This window comes from Podarcis pityusensis, assembly GCF_964106645.2.
Source record: "Podarcis pityusensis genome assembly, chromosome: 10".
Taxonomy (NCBI): domain Eukaryota; kingdom Metazoa; phylum Chordata; class Lepidosauria; order Squamata; family Lacertidae; genus Podarcis; species Podarcis pityusensis.
The window spans coordinates 17,614,514-17,633,695 of record NC_138035.1 but is presented as its reverse complement, the minus strand read 5'-3'; the positions used below and the strand labels follow the sequence as shown (position 1 = coordinate 17,633,695).

At 46.1% G+C, this 19,182-nt stretch overlaps 1 protein-coding gene across 8 annotated transcripts in view; it reads left to right on the top strand.

Moving 5' to 3' along the window:
- The window catches only part of CALD1 (caldesmon 1), a 186,951-nt gene that overhangs the window by 59,124 nt on the left and 108,645 nt on the right, over positions 1 to 19,182 (top strand). For all 8 annotated transcript variants that reach the window (XR_013991000.1, XM_081022760.1, XM_081022764.1 and 5 more), the window contains exon 2: positions 18,085 to 18,190. The gene's annotated coding sequence lies outside the window, so the exon portion shown is untranslated. The remainder of the gene's footprint in view (positions 1 to 18,084; positions 18,191 to 19,182) is intronic.

The following is a 19,182-nucleotide window of genomic DNA, read 5'->3' as shown; positions in this document are numbered from 1 at the left end:
GCTAACCTTCTGATCGGCAAGTCCTAGGCTCTGTGGTTTAACCCACAGCGCCACCCATGTCCCACCTCAATCTCTAGTATTTCCAGTTTAAAGGGCTAGTAGCAGATGATGGGAAAGACCCTCTGCCTGCGTCTTGGAAAGTTACTGTCAGCCAGGGTAGCCAATATTGGGCTAGAAAAGGACAATTTTAGGGTGGCTTCCTGCAGTTCATGATGCAGACACAGAACCAAGCTAAACACTGGTGAAAATGAGGAAGCTCTGAGTATACATTGGAGCTGCAAGGAGCACTGGATCATAGTATTTTACTGGCTCCAAAGCTGTCATCCTCCTCGCCATATCCACGTTGCAAGGACACTGATTACCATGTTGCATCAACAAGTACTTGATACTTTTTCATTAGTTCATGCCTCACACTTGATTTTTGTCAGTCAGATCTGAATCAGTGCTGCCCCTTCTCTGTGGCTTGCCCCAGTGAATCAGGTCAAGGAGGAGCCCGGACAGTTTGCTCTTGTTATGCAGAAAATATGTGGTGCGGTGTGGTATGCTACAAAAGGGGAGGAATGCTTAAGTTGCAGACAATGCCTGTCTTCCACAGGGCAGGCCTAAGCAAAGTTTTCAGAAGGGATGGGGAAGAGGCATCTGCCTCAGCTGCCAAAATGATTTGACTGACCTTGGGTACAATCTAGCACAAGAAGAGCCCTGCTAGATCAGACCAAAGGCCCATCTAGACATCAGTGCAACCATCCTCTACCCAGTTGTGATTCCCACACAGCCATCATGGCTACTAGATATTGATAGCCTTTTCTTCCATGCTGAAAGCCTTCCGCGTTGGTGGCTGTTACTATGTCTTGTGGGAACGCGTTCCAAAAATATGGGCTATGTGGTGTTCAACTATGCACTGTGTGAAGACGCACCACAACCACTGCCTCCTCCTAACAGGCTATCTAGATGATGTGCGACACCTGCAAGCTTTGCACCATGCAGGCAAATCACCATGTGGTCTGCTTACCCATCATTAATCCTGCTATATATGTTCCTAATGATTGAGGAGTATCATTGGTGTGAGAAGATGTCTCTTCATCTCCCAAGGAATGAGTACCTTTCTTACTAGGAGCCCCAATTTTAAATCCAAAAATGAAAAGAAAAACTATATAAACATCAAAAACTATATAAACATCAAAAACAAAGCTCCACCTTGAAAATCATCACAAAGAGCATGTGTTGTCCCATACTGTGTATTTCCTCATCAGTTTCCTTATTGACGCAGGTGGCACTGTGGGTTAAACCACTGAGCCTCTTGGGCTTGCCGATCAGGAGGTCGGCGGTTCGAATCCCCACGACGGAGTGAGCTCCTGTTGCTCGGTCCCTGCTCCTGCCAACCTAGCAGTTCGAAAGCATGTCAAAGTGCAAGTAGATAAATAGGCCCCACTCCGGCGGGAATGTAAATGGCGTTTCCATGCACTGCTCTGGTTCACCAGAAGCGGCTTAGTCATGCTGGCCACATGACCCAGAAGCTGTACACTGGCTCCCTCAGCCAATAAAGCAAGATGAGTGCCGTAATGGTCAGGGGTCCCTTTACCTTTTACCTTCCTTATTGGAAAAAGTGGGGTTGCCGGGCAAAACCTCCCCATCAGCTGTAATTGCACGGCCTGAATTTGCAGGTATGTAGTTGAATCCCACCCCCCAAAAGTGTCTGTCTGGAAGCACCCAATAAATGAACCCCGTGGAATCTCCTCATTTCCTAAGGCATGTGGAATGTGGAATTTCCAGGGTTTGCTTGTGGCTTGTAGAAGTGGGGGTGCTGAATTCATTCCATTCCTCCACTGCCCAAATGAAAGCATATCTGCACTCTCTGAGGACCTGGACACCCTTCAAGGATTCCAAGCTCCGCCTGCCTACAGATGGAACTTGGAAAGCAAAAAACCATAGGCTTACGGAGCGTGTGTAGATACCCTGTGGTTCTTTAGAGTTTACATAACAACAAAAATTTAACTATTCAGGAAAATTCAAAACCCTAGGAAAGAAAAGTCGTGTCCAAAACCCCATGGGCAATCCAGAACGAACCAACCAAGTAGAAACATGTGGAGCACGTCTCGTCTCTATGTGTGCAAAAGCTAGTGACCACAGCGAATCCTGATATGTCTGTTTTCCCCCCTATGGCCATGTTTTCAGTCCACGTGTATTATTTTACAGTGGTACCTCGGGTTACATACTCTTCAGGTTACATACACTTCAGGTTACAGAGTCCGCTAACCCAGAAATAGTACTTCAGGTTAAGAACTTTGCTTCAGGATGAGAACAGAAATTGTGCTCCGGTGGCGCGGCGGCAGAGGGAGGCTCCATTAGCTAAAGTGGTGCTTTAGGACAGTTAAGAACAGTTTCAGGTTAAGAATGGACCTCTGGAACCAATTAAGTGCTTAATCCAAGGTACCACTGTACTTATAAATTTAAAGTTTGCTTTATATTTACTCCAGGAATGCAGTGCTCACAGGAATGTTGGAAGTTGCCCTAGGCCATCAGCACTGACCATCAGCCATGGGGGATGGAGCTGATAGGAGCTGTAGTCCAACATCAGCCCCAAGCAGTATGGCCAAATGTTGGGAAGGGTGCAAGTGGTAGCCCAACAGCATCTACAAGGCACCATGGAAGCTACTCCTACCAAAGCATTGTCCACCCAACCTAGTATTATCTACCCTGGTAGGCAGAAGCTTTCCAGGGTCTCAGGCAGGGATTGTTTTCCCCTTCCCCTCCTACTCAGTTCTTTTTATGTGGAGACACCAGGGGTTGAACCTAGGAGCTTTCATGAAAAGGGTGCATCTAACGACTAAGTCTGGGGTCACCCACCAGCACAATGGTGTCCTTGGAACTTCCCCTGGTATCTGCAGAGCCTCTACATCCCTGCACACAGCTCCCTTCATTGTGAGGTGGAAAGGGTGGTTTCCCCTCCCGCACCCCAAAATGGCATAGAGCTGAGGGAGGAAATTGGAAGTGTGGCAGTCTTCCAGCTCCGTGTGATTTTCAAGGTACAGATTGGTACACTTGAGAAGGTGAGGAACACAGGGAGATCAACAGGATGGAGAGGAAGGAGGAGTGAGCCTGAAGATTGAGGGAAGGGAAACAGAAGTTATCAGGGAGAGGTGGGGTGAGGGGAGAAAGTGAGGGTGCTAGAGGTTTCAGAAGGGAAAGAGTTCAAGAGAGTTTGAGAGAGAACATGGAGTGCCAGAGAGAACATGGAGTGTGTACACACAAGTTGGATCAAAGAAAAGAGAGCCTATTGAAATTGCATTTTTAAAAATTCGTTCCCCCTCAAATCACAGATCACGTGTGTCTCCATTGTCTGAACTCAAATCATGGATCCTGCACTTTTTAACATTGCCATGCATAAAGACATGGATCCAAGGCACGGACCCTGATGAGGCCTCATAATTTTTACAAGAATATCCTGAAAACCACCATGAAATCGTAGGTCACCTCTGTGTCTGCAGATGGTCTTCTGTTGGTCTTGTTGTCATCTCATGCCTTGGCTCAATGGTTTTATGGTGCTGGCAAGCTCTAGTAATGTGATGGTTTTTTGTTGTTTTTTTAAGTGCAGTCACCAATTAAAGTTTCAGTTTGATTTGGCAAGTGTGGAGGTTGCATGGAAAAATCATGCAAATCCATTTTAATTCTACTGGATTTGAGTCTAACCTTGACCCCCATGGAAAAGCAAAGTGTTGAATCCAACTATAGGCACTACCTAGAGTAGAACCATTGAGATTAATGGAGCAAATTTAGTAATGTCGATTGATTTCAATGAATCTGCTTTGAGCATGGCTAACATGAGACAGAACCCAGTGTGTGTATGTGTGCGTGCAAGTGCAAATGTTTTCTTTCTGTCTGGGGTTGGTGGGGAGGGTGGAAATATGGTACAGGGAAGGGAGAAGAAAACCCATAAGTGCCCATGGGTCCAGAGGCTGGCAACCCCTGCACTAAGTCTTGGCCTCTCCCCCAGAAGTACTAGAAGAGTCCAGCAACTTATTGCGAAGTACTGAGCACCTTGTCCATCCAGGACTCTGGCTTCTAAATATAAACTGCTAAATGTCCATATGTGGTGGGCTGTTCTGGGCAATCTTGATTCATTCTGAAGGTATGTCCCAATGAGGCAATCCTTTGGCTGTTTACTTGGGCACCAACAAAACCCATAACGATCGAAACCCATTTTTATGGACCGTAGCAGAAGCCAGGTAGTTCTCAAGGGAAATTTATGGGTTTGAACGAACAGCAAGATTCATGGGGCAAACTAGCAGCGTTATTTATAGCATAGGATAAAATTTAGGTTTACCACTAATTGCAGTTTTTTTTATTTTAAAAAATTTAATACTTGCAAAAAAAGAGACATGCGTGATTTATATGGAAATATGTTATGAAGTTTCCATAGTGAAACAGAGTGGGATAGAAAAAGGGTTGTCTGTGTCTTATTATTTTCTAATGGCTGTCACAAGCAATTAATTCATTGGGCTCGTTCATTAATTTGAGTTTGTTGCAAAATAATGTATGGATTTTAATACGTGTTTTTGCTTGCCTATTTATTTTGAGAACTGAGTTTAAGTGCTCTTCTGAAACTGAAACCTTAATAGGCTCATAACATAACACATTCTTTCAGTTTCAGTCCAGTGGTCCAAGGAGAAGCAGAAAAGCCCAAGCCAATAGCTTGAAATGGCAGACTTACCTACGATGCAAATATTTATTTATTCATTTTACACAAAATATTTATAGGCATTTTAAAAATTAACATAACATTGAAAGTGGGCACTTTAAAAAGAGGAAAATGTATGGGAGCTTTGTGATTAGCATGAGAGCTCAGAGATTAACGCAGAAATCTCCTTCGTTCAGTTTCCCCCCTGTTCATGTTAATGGAGGGAGGGCTAGGCCACTAGAAACCCTGGCAATCCCAATGCCATCAAAGATGAGGATATGCTGGGGATTTATCTGCTGGGCCTTCTTCATATGTTCAAAAGAACATATGGAAGCATAAAGTGGATGTTGAGGCCATCGGTCTCACCCCCAAATAGTGATGGACTTGTTTGTTTGTTTCCAATCTTGAGTTCTGCTTTCCCCATTTCTGTATCAGCTTGCAAACTCCCTCCCCCAAACATCGTCTTGAAAATTGGTGCTTATTTTTGTGTGTGGTTTACTCCTAACATACACGTTTTTGCACATTGTTTTCACATGCCCTTCTTTACAAAGGACAATCGTCTACTTGAAATTGCCCTCTATTTGAAGGACAGGACTGCCCCTATCATTTGCTGGCGTGAGGCAGCTGCCGTAGATGGCAGGAGCTTTGGGACAAGGGGTGGCAGCCAGGTTTTAGCGGACAGAGATCTATGTGCCATGCGGTCTGCTCCCTCCATGCTAGCCTTCTGCCTTTAGGAGTACCGTCCCATCACCAGTGTTGAAGTGAGACTCAACTTCTGTCCGGTTGGATTGGGGTGAGAAGCACCATCTTGCTTTTTGACCCAGGGACTGAACAGTCTTGAACTGGCCCGGTTGAAGGACTGTCTAGTCTGAATGCAGTTTAAAGAACTTTTAAAGAGGAGAGCAGGAAGGACCATGAAGTTGCCCATCAGCAACTTCATCAACCATCAGTTAGCATCACCTGGGCAGCAAACTGGGCAGGCACACCACTCCCCTGATCATAGCATTTATCTTCCCATATGGTGAAAGGTATCGTGTTTCTATTTAATAATGTAATTATTTCTAAATGTGTAATTAAACTGCAGTGGTTATTTCTAAATCTGTGTATGTAAACGTTAGCATAATGCACATTTGATGCAAATCGCTGCCCTCTCTTTTTTTGGTGGTGTAGTCCCACTTTTGGGGTGACACGTAAATGGCCACCTTATCAAGCATCAGAACCAGGAGCCTCCAGAAAGCAGCAGTGGGGTCCACAGGTTGTTGGGGGTGCCTAATGTTGCCAACCTCTGACCTTGGCCCTGCATGGGTTCCTTCCTGATGCTCGGTTGTTTAGCAAAAGCAGCAAAAAGTACTGCCATGCTTCTCCTTGCCCCTCCTCTGTTCTGATGACGAAAGCTTAAAAGACAACCAGCAGTGGATCTTCATAGGAAGAACGAACTATGAGCAGCACCTGGTTCCCGAATTCTAAGCACGTGTCTGTGCTGATGGCATTTGGCTTGTGCTCTGGTTAGTGAATCTTGCTGGGTCTGCCCAACCCTAGCTTACGGAAGTCTGTGCAGGGTCTGTCTCAGAATATGTTGGCCTCTCCCATATATATTACAGTCTCTCTCTAGCCCTGTGTTTGCTAGCTTCCTCGCTTGGATCAGGGGCTCCAGTGAGTGCAGGCCATATCTGTTGTTTTGCATCTTCCCCATTTGTCCTTGGAATGCGTTTGCTATTCTTGGCGTATCGAGAGATGTTGTTGGGAATTGACTAAGCTGCTTCAACGTCTCTTGGCTCAGTTGGCGCTTTACTTACTTGACATTCCATTTTGTTAAGGGGTTTTTGTCATCCCCCCCACGCAAAAAAAGGGCTAGCGATTCAGAGGCCTTCAAGGCTGACTGCAACAGAGGAATAAATTTCCAACGAGGGTTGTTAATGCTCTTGCCTTCTCAGGGCATATTTATATGGCAATGGTTGGAGAGAGGAAGGGACTGCAGATTGCTGAGGAGAGCAGACTGCATGGAGGTTTCACCTGCTCTGTTTACAGCTGACTGAGGGCCATGAACATGAGATTCTTAATCTGAGAGTTGTAAGTTCAAGCCTCACCTTGGGCACAAGATTCCTGCATTGCAGGGGGTTGGACTAGATGACCCTCGTGGTCCCTTCCAACTCTACAATTCTGTGATTTTGTGAAAACTAGGTTGAGCAATGACAAACACAGACACTTGATCCATACTCCCCATTTCCTGGAGAAGTAGAGAGTTCCAGGAGCAGCTATTTACAGAAGGGGTGGGGAACCTTTTCTGGTCAGTGGGCCAGATCCTTATTTCCTCACTTCTAGGAGACCAAATTTGACACCAAAGGTGTCAATCACCTGATGTCATCACTTGAAGCTGTGGTTTGAAGCCCCAGTGGTTGGAACGTCAAAGCACAGAGTGAGGCTGTTTGAAAGCCCTTTTCCAAACAACCCTATGCTGCTCTTTGAAGCTCTGAAAACCATAGCTTTGAAGAGCAGTGTGGATCTGTTTGCAAAAGGGCTTTTAAACAGCCCCACACTATGCTTTGGCTGCATGCAACCAAATGGAGTAGGGTTGAAGCCTCTGCTCAACAGCTGATGAGGAAAGGGTTCAATTCTGTTGGTAGCAGTGGCCTCCTTCGCCAGCACATTCCCCGCCCCACTCACATCACCCAGTGATGTCAGCTGATTGACAGATGTGTGTGGTTTCGGGGAAATGGCCTCAGGGGTTGGAGATTGCTCACCCTGGGTTTACTGGGTAATTTCCTGCACTGTATTGAGACATAGCAAATTAACTATGCCCTGCCTCCTCAAACCCAATCCATCCTGCAAACTCATTCCTTTTCTTCTGTGAGAAAACCTCTGGTCCCTCTTTGATTAATACATCTGTACCCTGCTGCCTGCACAGGAACTGCACCACCATGAAAGAAATGCAAACTCTTGATTTATTTTTGCTCGTAGTTTCAAGTTGTATTGCTGTAAAAATGATGAATGAATCTCCTTTCAAGGTTCATGGCTATGACCTGTGTCAGATGTGCAAGAATCTAAGTCTTCCCTAATGGCAGTAGAAAGTTTTTTAGTTTTGCTCATCCAAAAATGGAACAAATGCTCTCTATGCCAAAAAAGGCAGAGATATTGGACTCACTCCAGCCAAAATAGCTTCGTTCCAGTGAAAACAGGAATCAGATGTACAGTCCTTATGATAGACTAATAGCACAGTGCTATTTGCCATATGTTAATTGCAGTGACATTAGACCCATATTTTCTCATATGCAATTGCCTTAATTGTTACCATCAGCGGCCTGCAATGTCAGGCAGGAATGTCATTTGAAGAAATTGCTATTGCAGAAGACATTTTGGTTCAGCTTGGGCATTCCTGAAAGTCGTTTGAAAGAGGGAAGCCGTGTTTGCATCTGTATAGCCAATCCAGCAGGTAGCAAAAACAGATGGGACTCTATTTGGTGTCTCTATTGGGTGGGGAAACCTGTGACGTTCCAGATGTTTACTTATTCAATATATATATATATATATATCCCCCACCTTTTCTCCAAGGAGCTCAAGGTGACGTGCACACTTTGCTGCCTCTCCATTTTATCCCCCTTCGCTGTCAGGAGCTGGAGTCAGGTGCAGGTCAGATATAAAAAAACATGGTGTCAGTGAAGTCAACTCTTCATACAAAGAAACAAAAACAGCTGAGGCCTCGTGGTTCCAGCAACTCTTCCCAGTAGGTCTTGCCCCAGTGAGGCAGTTGCGAGGACTGATGGTCCTTCCTACAGCTGCCTAAGTCCCCTCCTCTCCAGGGTTCCTTCCCCCCAAGCCATTGGAGACTGTGCCTGTGTGCAACCAATCTCTCCTCTTCTCTTTTCATTTCTCCGTTTGTTCTCAGAGACCGGAGGTTGGTGGTGGGTAGAGATGGTTGCAACAGGAGGGGGAGACTCCCTGGATTCTTCAGCAGCCGGCCTCATCTCTGTCTCCTGGCCCTCCTCCTCTCCAGCCTTTGAATTAGGACTGCTCTCTGCCATAGCTTCTTCCTGCTAACTAAACCCTGTTGCTTCTTCTACTTCCAACACCTCCTTCCCCCAGTCTGGAGGTGCTGTTGGTAAACCAGGAGGTAGCTTGGTCGCAGGCAAGTAGGCAGCTTGTATGATGCAACTAGATTTCTATATACAAACAAGCTGCTCAGACTGCAGAGGTTGGCTAAGGTTTGTGGATTTATGCCACACCGCTTGAGGCTTAAAGGTAAAGGTAAAGGTACCCCTGCCCGTACAGGCCAGTCTTGGCAGACTCTAGGGTTGTGCGCTCATCTCACTCTATAGGCCGGGAGCCAGCGCTGTCCGCAGACACTTCCGGGTCACGTGGCCAGCGTGACAAGCTGCATCTGGCGAGCCAGTGCAGCACATGGAACGCCGTTTACCTTCCCGCTAGTAAGCGGTCCCTATTTATCTACTTGCACCCGGGGGTGCTTTCAAACTGCTAGGTTGGCAGGCGCTGGGACCGAGCGACGGGAGCTCCCCCCTCCGCGGGGATTCGAACCGCCGACCTTTTGATCGGCAAGTCCTAGGCGCTGAGGCTTTTACCCACAGCGCCACCCGCGTCCCAAGGCTTGAGGCTTAGGTCACCTGAAAAGTGTCGGGTCACTAAACTGTAGTACCTCCTTCTGGCCATCTGGATGGGTAGTGCCCAAGAGCAATTATCAGTAGCTCCCTCTTCTGGCAAAACTGCTACTGTGATACAGGACTGACTCCTAGAGTTCTGGTGCTAGATACTTGCTGCTGCCCTACTTGCATGTTGTGGTCAAAGGGGGCTTGTGGAAATAGTATATAACCTCAATTTATTGTTCCCAAATTAGCATTCAAATAGAAGTGGGGTCAAAGTTGTATTTGTTTTCAGCCTAGAACAGTCATAGGAAATCTGTGGCCCTTCAGATGTTGACTCCAGGAGTGACAGACAGAGATTATGGAGGTTGGATTCTAATAACGTCTGGAAGGCCATGGGCTCTCCCGTCTGTGGCCTAGAGCAGGGGTCAGCAAACTTTTTCAGCAGGGGGCCGATCCACTATCCCTCAGACCTTGTGGGGGGGCGGGCTATATTTTTTTGGGGAAATGAACGAATTCCTATGCCCCACAAATAACCCAGATATGCGTTTTAAATAAAAGGACACATTCTACTCATGTAAAAACACGCTGATTCCCGGACCATCAGCGGGCTGGATTTAGAAGGCGATTTGGCCTTAGTTTGCGTACCCATGGCCTAGAGGATGCCTGTTTGCATGAACCCCGACCCAGATCTAGGGAAAGGAAACCTTCAGTGCAGGGCTGGTCTATCCATGAGGCAAGGGGAGGTGACTGCCTCAGGCAGCAGATCCACCAGGGCAGCAGATTCTGATGTCAATCTTTCTCTCCCCGCCCCATTCCTGATGTAGATTCTCCCTCACCCCTTCTTCCTTGACAAGGAGAGGGGCGAATATGTCATTTTGGGATCTGCCTCAGGTGCCAGCTCTGCTGCAGTGTAATAAACAAGCATTCATTGCTCTAGCTCTTGTAAATGAACAGAAAGCGTACGTGTTTGATTCAACTCCAGTATTAATTTCAAGCCAAATAATTGTGTAACTGGAGATCCAGTTGACACCGAGGCACCATTAAAAGTGAGAAAAGAAGGGGAGAAGCAGCCTTTTATCTTCGCTGTATCCCTTGCCAGGCGAGTGGATGTGACACATTGTCACATACAGACATCATTTCTGCAGTTCAGAGAAAGAATTTGAAGCATTTCGCTGCACTATTGAAGTGGATGGGAAAAAGTCAAAGGGGGGCTATTTGGAAAATTTCAGTCAGGCATTCCAAATTCCTGCGAAGGCATCCCAGAGCGATCATCATTCTGGAGAACTTCTGCTGAACAGCACTCGTGAGACAGAGAGAAATATGAGAGAGAGAGAGAGGATGGCTTGCCTTGAGAAGAATAATGCCATTGTTTGCCTGATAATCACTTTGAGACTTCATTCAGTGGTGTGTGTTGGCATTCAAGAAATAGACGCTGCATAGGTCAGGAGCTTAGAATCCCAGCTCCTGAACTACCGTATTTTTCGCTCCATAGGGCGCACCTGACCATAGGGCGCACCTAGTTTTTAGAGGAGGAAAATACGGAAAAAAATATTATGAATCAAATGTTGCACTAAACTATTTAAAGCAGCAAAGCGGGCGGCTCCTGTCCACTTTGCTGCTTTAAATTGAGCCTCAGAGGAGGGTAGGAAGGGGAACCATGGCTTATCTAAGTCCAGTTAATAATGCTGAGCCTGACTTATGGCCATCGAGATTAGCCTGGCCGTCTCAGTGGAAATCTGGGGAGGCTGAGGTGGACTTTCAGTGGTCAAAGTGTGGTTGTGTCTTCCTGCCCGGCATCTATTTCCTGCCGTCTTTCCCCCTGCTCCCTGCTTCGAGGGAAGGAAGCAGAGCCATGGATCCTCTGCTCGCAACTGCAGTGGATTCCCTCCACTTTGAAGCAGGAAAGTGGGAGAGGAGCTGCTTACATGAGTGTAAGCTGCTCCCCTCCCACTTTGCTGCTTCAAAGGCAGCCCAGGCGGAGGGAATCCGCTGCAGCCGCAAGCAGTGGAGGATCCATGGTCCCTTTCCTTCCCTCCTCCGTGATTGCTTTGAAGCAGGAAAGTAGGAGAGGAGCAGCTTACACAAGTGTAAGCTGCTCCCCTCCCACTTTGCTGCTTCAAAGGGAGCCCGGGAGGAGGGAATCCGCTGCAGCCGTGAGCAGCGGAGGATCCATGGTCCCCTTCCTTCCCTCCTCCGTAGTTGCTTTGAAGCAGGAAAGTGGGAGAGGAGCTGCTTACACGAGTGTAAGCTGCTCCCCTCCCACATTGCCACTTCAAAGGGAGCCCGGGAGGAGGGAATCTGCTGCAGCTTCCCCCACCTCCCGCAGAAGCCGCACGCTCTTTAAAGGGGCTGTGCGGCTTCTCCTGGCTTTTCTGGGAGGTGGGGGGGATTCCCCCACCTCGTAGAAAAGCCTGCAGGAGCCGCACAGCCTTTAAAGAGGGTGCCGCTCTTGGGGGCTTTTCCCCCAGGAGGGAGAAGGGACTGATGCGGCCAAACAGTCCCTTCTCCCTCCTGGAGAAAAGCCCGCAAGAGCGCACGAAGCTTGTGTGTGGCTCTTGAGGGCTTTTCCCGCCTGCCTCCCCCCTGCATTTGCTCCATAGGACGCACACACATTTTCCCTTGCTTTTTAGGAGGGGAAAAGTGCGTCCTATCGTGCGAAAAATACGGTACTTCCTGCTATAGATTTTTGAAAGGGCAGAAGGATACCCAGAGGAGGAGCCATAGCTCAGCAGTATGGCTGAAGGTTCCAGGTTTTATCTCTGGCACCTCCAGGTAGGGCTAGGAGAGACCACCTGACTGACAGTCAGTGTGGACAATACTGAGTTAGATAGCTCAATGGTTTGACTTGGTATAAGGCAGTATCTTTCTATCTTCCTATGCTCCTAATCCATTCCTGTGAGTTTGGGAACATGGTGTCTGGGTTTCAAGAGATGTTTGGTGTGCTGAGCTCAGCCAAAGAAGTGATAATGGTGGTGTAACATCTGCCGATGTGAAACTGAGGAGGTGGGCAATCTAAATTAGGGATGGGGAACTTATTGGGACTCCAACTCCCATCAGCCCCAGTCAGCATGACCTGTGGTTAGGGATGATGGGAGTTGGCGCCCAACGACCTCTGAAGGGCCAGTGGTTCCCCATCCTAACCTATTTAGTAGTACAGTGGTACCTTGGGTTAAGAACTTAATTCATTCTGGAGGTCCGTTCTTAACCTGAAACTGTTCTTAACCTGAGGTACCACTTTAGCTAATGGGGCCTCCCGCTGCTGCTGCTGCTGCTGCTGCTGCTGCACCACCACCGCACGATTTCTGTTCTCATCCTGAAGCAAAGTTCTTAACCTTAGGTACTATTTCTGGGTTAGCAGAGTCTGTAACCTGAAGCCTCTGTAACCCGAGGTACCACTGTATTTTAAATTTGGTGGATTTTTATTTTTTTATTCTTTTACATTGCCTAGTGCCTTCATTTAAAGCAAAAACACACCTGTGAGTTTCTAGGAATGCCCACTCCGCCCCCCCCCAAGTAATAAGTTTTATTTATTTGTTTACTTTTTAAAACCACAACAGCAACACATAAAAGAATAGCAGCGGGGAACCTGTGGCCCCCTGGATACTTCTGGGCTGTATCAGCCCCAGGCCCCGTACCCAGGAATGCTGGGAATTGTAGTCCAGTAGCACCTCAAAGGCCACAGGTTCTTTGTTCCTCCTGTAAAGGATCAGGCAAGACTCAACTCTGTGCTAACTGGGGCAGATGGGGCACAGTCCAGCATAAGCTGGCAAAGGGTGTTCTAACCACTATACCACGCTGTCTCCCAGATACTGAAAGGTGTCTGGCATCCTTCCCTTATGAACTTGCGCATGAGCATATCCTGGGAAGCAGAGATGTCTAGCTCTGCCCCCGCCCTGTCCACACCCCCACTTCCTTTCTTCTTCCTTCCTTGCATTTTTCTCCCCAAGGAGCAATGGAAAGACATTTTGGTGGATGGCAGCGGGTTGTGTAGTTCATAGACTTGAGTGCAGTCTTGAGAACGTTTAAGAGCTAACACTCAGCAACAAGTAAGTTTCCCATGAGAAGCGCAAAAATAATGGAATGCCATAAATAGCTAATACTATTTGTGTTTCCTGCAGACAAAGAGGGGGAAACTGGCTGGTTTTAAGCATCTGTCACAGTCATATTGAGGCATCTGGCTATGTTTTTGCAGTGCCCGTCTCACACTCCCTTGCCCTACAAGGCAGAGAGACAAAGGCCCCATCTGCGCTATACATTTAAAGCAGTATCATATCACTTTAAATGGTCATGTCTTTCCCCCCCAAAGAATCCTGGGAAATGTGTTGTTAAGGGGGCTGAGAGTTGCTTGCTAAGAGACCCCTATTCCCACCCCAGGACCATAATTCCTAGAGAGGTTTAACAATCAGTGGCTCTTCCCAGGGAATGCTGGGAACTGTGGCTCTGTGATGGGGAATAAGGGGCCTCCTAGCAACTCACAGCACCCTTAACAAACTAATATTCCCAGGACCCTTTGGGTGAAGACACGGCTGTTTAAAGTGGTGCGATACTGATTTAATTGTATAGTGCGGATGGAGCCAAAGAACCCTTTGCCACTCATTCAGTTTGACAAAAAGAGTCTGTTTCCTGATACATTTCCTGATTATTATTTCCTGAGATAATCAATCAAAGGCCGACAAACAGAAGGGAACAACAAGCGAAAATTCACATCATAAGTAAACTATTTGTGGGTATAGAAGAATGCAGTATTGATTGGAAGTATTATGTATGGTCCACAGGAGGGAAACGGACTCCCGTGCAGGGGTATTTCTGAAGTGCCCCGCATGAAAGGAGTCTGTTGTATGTTATATTGCATGCTCACCTAACTTTATGAGTGCGGGGTGCACGCTGCACAATTTTCGATAAGAATAATATGAAACAAAAAACCACACACAAAACCCTCACCCTTCCCTTCCCTTCAAGATGGAATGCTAACCAATCCCCTTATGGCAAATGCAGTGTTTATTTTTAATTAAAAAATAACAGAGCTGAGTTGACCTCAGTTTTCCCAGCTGCTATTCTTCCATCATAGCAGCTCATTGGTTGGTTTTCCCTTGCTGATTTCTGTCATTATTTGCACTGAGTCTGTATGTGAGATAGATATATATATATATATATATATATATATATATATATATATATATTCACATTGCCTCCCATTTATTTAGCAGTACAGCTGGCCGATTGTTCACTAAGGGGTAATGCAATATTAAATGTTTTGTGTCATGCAGGCTGGCATCAGCTGTTGCTTCCCCAGGCAGCTCTTGGGGACTCCAGGACCTTAGCGGAGCTCACCAATGAATGCTACCAGCTGACCCATTAGGTGGCTAGGTCTGAGCTGCTCGTTTAGTTTCCCTCAATGTCCTGGAGCAGTGCTAAGTATGGGGCATTGTGGGAATTAAAATGGTGGCTCTATAGTGCCTGGCATGGACTGCAGGGCAGCAGCTGCCACTGGGGCACTCTGAAGGGGCCCTCAAACTTGGAGGTAACCCTGAAGCTACCTGTGGTTATATTTTGTCTGTGTCGCAAAGATTTTAGGTTGCATTGCCATAGCATTTGTGGCTATATCTCTACCCAGCCCCAGTACAGTGAAACCTTGGTTCCTGAATGGCTTAGTTGCCGAACAAATCGGCTCCTGAACGCCACAAACCCAGAAGTAAGTGTTCCAGTTTGCGAATGTTTTTTGGAAGCTGAACGTCCAAAGCTTGAGTGCAGGAAGCTCCTGCAGCCAATTGGAAGCCGTGCCATGGTTTTGACCGGTTTCAGGAGTCGAATAGACTCCTGGAATGGATTAAGTTTGAGAACCAAGGTACCACTGTACTCAAATTACAATGGCCCAGAGAGATTCTCTGGGGTGCTGGATCCTGGGCAACTTTCCCAAAGATTTCACTTACTGATCCTGTATGTTCGTCCATTCAAAGAGCAGCCTGTTCAACCAGGCTGGGAACATTAAATCTGCCATGTGGCAATCCCTTGCAGACGGCTGCAGCACCTGGAGGCAGTCAAGTCAGATCATGTATCCACAGCAGTGACCAGGGGAGGAATGACTGCCGGGAGGAAGGCAGAAAGCATAAATGCCATAGTACACCTGCATCAGCACAACTGATGCCTTCATCTGCCCCAGCTGTAACAAAACATGTCTCTCTTGTATTGGTCTCTACAGCCACAGCAGGTGCTGTAACTCTCCAAAAGTTTGGTACACTCTTCCATTTTCTCCTGAGATAGGTGGGGGCCAGCAATTTGTAAGATGACTGTGTTTCAGGGGTGTTGGAAAATTCCAAGGAAAGCTGAAACGGGAGCAGAAATTGCCGGTGTCTGCTTATTTTCTCCATGACCAAAATGGAAATCAATTCTGCAAATATGACTGGTATTTTCTGCAGCTGTTGTTTTGAGCCTGAAAATACGCAATTGATTATGTGATCCTCCCTGCTTTTGCATTGTGTTTATTTCACATTGAAATGAATGGAATGGAATAACGTAATGACAACATGAATCACACAATGGATATAATTAATTATGTAATTTATGCAATTTTGCTACAGTAGCGAGTGAAATGAATAATGTAGCTTTGGGGAGAAGGCGAACTGCAGCCTGTTGGAAACAGTGCTGCAACACACTGTGAAATGGAAAAGAGTGCTTCCTTCCATCCCAAGATTTGTAAACACAGAGATATATCACAGTCCATGTTAACACTGCTAACATTTCCTATATAATACCCAACCAATTCCACACTTCTTTATGGTCAAATATAAGAACAAAAAACCCCCAAAATGTCTTGCAAAAGAGATTCATCTTCATTTTAAGTGACTGCTCTGCCTCTCCATTTTGAAGTAATTCTGGTCTCTGCCAGCTAGGGTAGTGTGAGCAGCTGCCAAGCGATGCTTCGAATGAGTCAGTTTCTATTTGCCTCTTGTCCCAACAGCTATTTCCTGTCTCCTTATGGCACTAATTCTGTGCGCATATTAAAACTTGGATAGGAAAACCCCAGAAAAAGCACTTCTTCAGCTTTTCCAGAAAGGCACAATGAACTCCACATCCTGCTGTCATTAGAGCTCTTGGTAGCAGAGCTTTTGAAGCTAGACGGCAAACGGAATGTCTAGGGAAATGCAGTGAAGTAAGTCATTTTTATTAACAGTAGTAAACAGATTGCTCTGGCAGGGGTATTCTGTTGCAGAAACGCCTCTCTCCAATGGCCTGTGTCATTCCTAGATGTGAAGATTTGCAAAGAGATGCATGGGCTGTTTTGACTAAGACTCGATTTGGACAATGTGCCGTTCATGTGGAGCCCACTGGAAACTGCCTCCACAGGACCACTGCTCCCTGTGGCAAACTGCACACTTTAGGCTTTTTGTTAAAGGCACATAGGGCTGGAATCACACCAAAAACTTTATGCAGGCATGGGAGGAGTGTGCAAGCCTAAGACCGAGTTCCACAATGTTTTAAAATTAGAAGTGCACAAAAAAAGCTGCTCAGTTTTAACTGTGGTGAGATCCCAAGTCAGTAGCCATAATTCAGTTAATTGTTTTTCTTCAAATTACCCATGACCATAAACAGCTCCTAATCTTTCTGGCTGAGAGGAAATAGCAAAATCTTTTAACAAAAGTAAGATGACTTGAATAAGCGACATCCTTGTCAAAGCAGGAGCTGCACTCCTTTGGCTGTTGGAGCCGATGAGGAGATGAAAGGGATGGGGAAGCTGCTCAGGTTGGTATTGTGCAGAGGTTTGGCAGGAAAGGTGAGCACTTTCTTCCAGAAAGGCTAGCTGCCAATATCAGGTAGTTCAAGGCCTCTGAGATATCTTCTTCCTGTTCTCAGAGCTTGCAGGACATGTGGGGGTGACTGGGTTAAAGGGTCACAAGTCTTGCCATCCTTCACAGCCCAGATTTACTGTCAGGAACTGGATCATGGCCAGTCTAGTCACTGGAGGTCAGATTAATTTGACATCAGCAGAAATGAAGATCTTGGTTTGGACCAATGTTGCCACTTACACCTTGTAAAAAAGAGAGACATGGCCACCCTATTTTGGAAAAGGGTTTTGGGTGACAGGAAAAGAGAAGGGTGCTTCTCTTGCTATTGTTTCTCACCTGACTTTGGTGGTTTTTGTAGTGGTTTTCACTTTGTCCATGAGTACTAGAAACTGTGTGCAGTTTAAATGGTGTGTATAAGCCAAAGTCCTCCTTATTTAAAGCCCTAAACGGCCTCAGTCCAGTATACCTGAAGGAGCGTCTCCATCCCCATCGTTCTGCCCGGACACTGAAGTCCACCTCTGAGGGCCTGCTGGTGGTTCCCTCACTGTGAGAAGCGAAGTTACAGGGAACCAGGCAGAGGGCCTTCTCGGTAGCAGCGCCTGCCCTGTGGAACATCCTCCCATCAGATGTCAAAGGAAAAAACAACTCCCAGACTTTTAGAAGACATCTGAAGGCAGCCCTGTTTAGGGAAGCTTTTAATATCTGAAGGACTATTGTATTTTAATATTGCGTTGGAAGCTGCCCAGAGTGGGTGGGGTATAAATAATAAATTATTATTATTATTATTATTATTATTATTATTATGGCTTCTCTTCTGTGAAGAGAAATCTTGCACACCTGCACACTCTTATGTGCGGGGAGCCTGTGTCTATATTGCAGCTGCTGGAGTAAGTCTGTTCTGCAAAAGTTCCTGAATGTAAAATGACAGTGTTATGTTGCTTTCGTCCCTCTTCAACGGAGTTGTGCAGTAACACAGAAATGCTCTGTGTGGACTGCATCCTTCACCTCTTGAATCCTTTTCTTTCCACAGCGATAGCCTACTCAGGCTGCAGAGCCATCTCTGTCATCTAACCTCAAGCCTTCAGTCTTTGACACGCGACTGACCAGCTTTGACGTGCTTGCCCAGCTGAGTCGATGTGAGTATGATGGATGACCTTTTGAAATTTGTGCTACCTTTGCACTGTTGTTTTGGCACCTTCTCATTTTTCTTACTTAAAAACACAACGCAGCTGCAACAAACCTTTGTAGGAAAACTGACCTTTCACGGGTATTTGTACTCTGCTTAATGAGTACAAGTGGAGCCCACTTTCATCAACCTGGTGCTCTCCAGATGCTTTGGACTACAAATCAGGAGAAATTTTTATTTCATTTGCATTTAAAGGTGAACCTACCTAATTTGCTCTTTCTGGAACAATAGATCAACTGGGAACAGTCTTCAAAATCCACACTTCTCTGAGTTTTGCAGTGCTGTTCTCCAGTAACGTGTACCAAAATGCACATACTATGCATAAATATACATATATTAGTGAAATTAGCATGTAAAATTGTATATAATTGTGTATATTAGTGGAAATCTGCACTAAAATGCTGATGAATTTTCATGAGGACTTTTTAATAATTGCAAACTGTTGTAGAAATGTGAAAACCCGAACTTAAGATTGGAAAAGTCAGCATTATAATCAAAAGAGAACAGAGGATTTTCACCGCATTATTAAGATTCCCACTTCATTATTATAAAAGATTCACTTGTTGGGTCTTTTGAAGCTGTTTTCTGGGGATGAGAAAAGCTGTCATGCATCATCCACCATTAAGCTAACCTTGAGAAGTTTGATTCAAAGCAAGACTGACGCTTGAAACAGGCATGATTCAAATGAAGAGTGACGTTACGATACCAGCTGCTCCGCTGTCAGGCAAAAGAGGCACATAGCTTAAATAGCACCTTTTGTTGAAGATGGACTAAGCTTTTTTCAAATATCTGAGCCTTGGGCGAAACATTTTAGCCTTCCTTGGGAGAATTAAGTGTGTAGTCAGGTGCAGAATTGTAGAGTCTGGAATCTAAGGTTTGATCATAGGACAGGGATGGTCAATGTGGTGCCCTCTAGATTTTGTGGGACTCCAGCTCCAGTCA